At 48.2% G+C, this 3,418-nt stretch overlaps 1 protein-coding gene across 4 annotated transcripts in view; it reads left to right on the top strand.

The window, feature by feature from the left end:
* The first annotated feature begins 409 nt into the window (after nt 1-409).
* BPIFC (BPI fold containing family C) overlaps nt 410-3,418 on the top strand; it is a 54,790-nt gene continuing 51,781 nt past the window's right edge. For 3 of the 4 annotated variants that reach the window (XM_067697872.1, XM_067697874.1, XM_067697875.1), the window contains exons 1-2: nt 410-943; nt 1,032-1,153. The gene's annotated coding sequence lies outside the window, so the exon portion shown is untranslated. The remainder of the gene's footprint in view (nt 944-1,031; nt 1,154-3,418) is intronic. The other variant, XM_067697873.1, reaches the window with a different exon arrangement.

Below are 3,418 nucleotides of genomic sequence, written 5' to 3'. Positions count from 1 at the left end.
AGTGCCCCACCCCCTCTCTTGAGTGCGCCCCCTGGAGCCCACCCCGCGAGCAAGCTGCTGGTGGCCTGCGTGGAGCCAGGCCGCTCGGGAACTCGCGATCGATGACTCGGCGCGCGACAGCGCCCCCTGGGAGCCCTAGGAGCACACTGCGCAGGCGCCCAGACTGCTGCAAGGCGCGGATATCGGGGCTCTTCTGCTTTGTCGCTGTGTCACCTCTTTCCAGTTGTGCCAGGAGAACGTTAATGCTGAAAGGGATGCTGCAGACAAAACTACTCGGCACTCCGCAAGGCCCAGGTGTACCTGGTTCTTACCCCATTTCCTCCGTGGTGCCCGGCTCCAGCACCATACGTTCTGAGAAACCTTAGGTTGAGCCCAGGCTCTGGTAGTTTCTCCCCTTACAGCAAAATTAAAACAACTTGTAGTCAGTGATCTGTGTCGAAGAGTATATTAGTAATCTGTCGCTGCATAACAATCACCCCAAAGCTTAACAGCTTAAGACAACAAACATTTATTGTCTCACAGATTCTACAGTGCAGGAGTTTGGGCTGGGCTTGGCTGGTTGTGTCGTGGTCTCTCATGAGATTACAGTCAAGGTGTGGGTCAGGGCTGGAGTATCTCAATCACATGACTGTTGGTGGAGGCCTCGGCTTTTCACTGCATGGACCTCCCATCGGGCCACTTGGGTGTCCCAGTGACATCCTCACTTCCCACAAAGCCGGCGATCCCAGAGAGACCAAGGCAGAAGCCACAATGTCTTTAATGATCTCATCTCAGTAGTCACACACCATCACTTCGCTCACATTCTGTTGATCACAATCCAAGCCTTCAGTGTGGGAGAATCTACACAAAGGGCTGAGTACCAAGAGAGAGGGATCATTGGGGGCCATCTGGGAGTCTGGCTACCACAGAGGGCCTGGCAATAATGGTGAGGATGATGACTTAGGTGAGGAACAAAGTATCATCAAGTTTCATCCTTGTATGATAACCATTTTCCAAATCATAAAAGAGTTGAATAAAGTTTCTCCCAATAGGTGGCAGTGCTTTTCCACACTGACCTTCGTTCATTAAATAAGTATGTATGGATCACCCGCTTTGTGCCAGCTATTGTCCTAGGTGCTGAGAAGACACGTGCCTACCCGTGCAGAGCTTACAGGTAAGTGAATCACCTCTTGTGTTAGAGCATAAAAAAGTATCTTGTTTATGATAGAGATGAGAACAGCTCTGGGGACTGGGGTACATAGAGAAGGGTTGCTGTGCCAGGAGGGTTCTTGAGTGGCAAAGCAATATGGAATTGAGGAAGGGTGACAGGACCAGGGTGGCTCAACATGGACAGAGTGGGTATGTCCCAGATAAAGAAGAGCCTCGAGCTAAGCAAAGGATATGGGACACATTCTAGAATGTATGGGAAGCTACTGAAGAGTTTTAAGCCGGGGAGGCTTTACCTATCGGGGTTCTTAGTTCTGAGCAATAGAGGCTGACTCTGACTAAGTAGAAGAAAAACACATTAAAAGGATACCGGATAGCTCGGGGATTCTGGGGAAGTGACTCCAAGTTAAGCTTCCAGGAATGACGCTCAGAACCACCCTGAAGAACTGGCCTGATGAGGAAACTCTCATGACTGGGATTGCTGCTGCCGCCCTACCCCACCCTGGAGGAAGCTGCTGTCACCGCTGCCAGGAACCGCTGAGGAATGGCGGCCACCTTCAAATGCCACATGTTTTTACACCAACAAAATGCCAAGCGTCCAAAAGAGCCTGTTTCCTTACCTTGCTCACTTCTAAATCAAAGGCTCATGGGCTGCATCTGATTGAGGGAAGAAACTGAGACCTGGCTGCAAAGGAGGCTGGAATTTTGGGTCTGAACTCTTCCCTTGAGGAAGTGTGACTTATAATAGTCGGATTTCCCCAAATGTAGGAAGGCTGCACAAAAGATGATAGGAGGCCGTGAGTCTGACAGGTGTGTACCACAAGGGGCATGGGTCAGATCTGAAGTGTGAATCTATCACTGGTGGAATATGGGAGATGTATTAGGTCAGGATTTCTCAACCTCAGCACTGTTGACGTTTGGGCCTCACAAGCCTTTGCTGTGGAGAACTGTTCTGTGCCTTGTAGGATATTTAGCGCCATCCCCGATGTCTATCAGCAAAACGCCAGTATAACCACACCTTTGGTTGTGAGAACCAGAGATGTCTCCAGACTTTGCCAAATATCCCCTATCCCCTAGGAGGAGAATTGCCTTGAAAACCATTAGACCAGAGACCAGCCCAGTTAGGAGGCTCTCTTGGTAACTGAGAGAAGAAGGAACTGGTGGCATGACAGTGGGAATGGAGACAATGCGATGGGCAGGGAAGATGGTTCAGAGACAGAAATCACAGAACCTGGAAAATGGCTATATTTGGAGGCTGTGTCAGGATATAGCTTTAGCTACTCGAACAGAGATCTGACATAACAGTGACCTAAGCAAGATATAAGTTTATTTCTCTCAGAAATAATATTCTTGGAGGAAGTAGTGCAAGGCTAATATGGTGTCCATCTTTAGAGACCATCTACCACGGTCTACCTCTTAGTACTACATAAAACTGTAAAAATGAAATAGTAAAAACTAATATTATCAGGCGAGTATTCTGTAAAGATTCAGTGAGATAATACCTTTTGGTTTTTGTTCTAAACTACTAAGCCTGTGAAAATTTGTTAGGACAACAATAGAAAACTAATCCACCTGGGATCTTCATCTCAATCCTTTGCCCAATAGAGTGTAACCACTAGGATGGAGGAAGCAATCCAATCGCAGGAGTGAAGGAGGGTCCTGGAGAACCAGAGCATGTCCAAGGCACAGCCAAGATTTAAGGTACTCTGGAGGACAGTCCTTCAAAACCTCAAAGGTGGGCTTCCCTGGTGGCGCAGTGGTTGAGAGTCCGCCTGCCGATGCAGGGGACACGGGTTCGTGCCCCAGTCCGGGAAGATCCCACATGCCGCGGAGCGACTGGGCCCGTGAGCCATGGCCGCTGAGCCTGCGCGTTCGGAGCCTGTGCTCCGCAGCGGGAGAGGCCATAACAGTGAGAGGCCCGCGTACCGCAAAAAAAAAAAAAAAAAAAAAAAAAAACCTCAAACGTCCATGAGAATGTTATATACCCCTTCTCTCAACTGTCTCCCTCCATGAGAATTTGTTTTTCTCTTTTGCAGGATGTCACCTTAATGTCTGCAAGCAACAGGCACTGCAACTTTCAGAGAGTTCAGAAAAAATTTTTTTTTCTTTTTTGCGCCACCAGGGAAGCCCTCTTTTTTTTTAAATGGACCATTTCATAGAATATTACAAAGGGGTGATGTCACTCTTCCTTGGGAATCCATTCATTGGTTCTCTGCAGGCTTTTTTTTAATTGAAGTATAATTGATTTTACAGTGTTGTGCCATCTCTGCTG

Source organism: Pseudorca crassidens, chromosome 11 (assembly GCF_039906515.1).
Source record: "Pseudorca crassidens isolate mPseCra1 chromosome 11, mPseCra1.hap1, whole genome shotgun sequence".
NCBI classification, from domain to species: domain Eukaryota; kingdom Metazoa; phylum Chordata; class Mammalia; order Artiodactyla; family Delphinidae; genus Pseudorca; species Pseudorca crassidens.
This window is presented reverse-complemented; position numbering and strand designations above follow the sequence as displayed.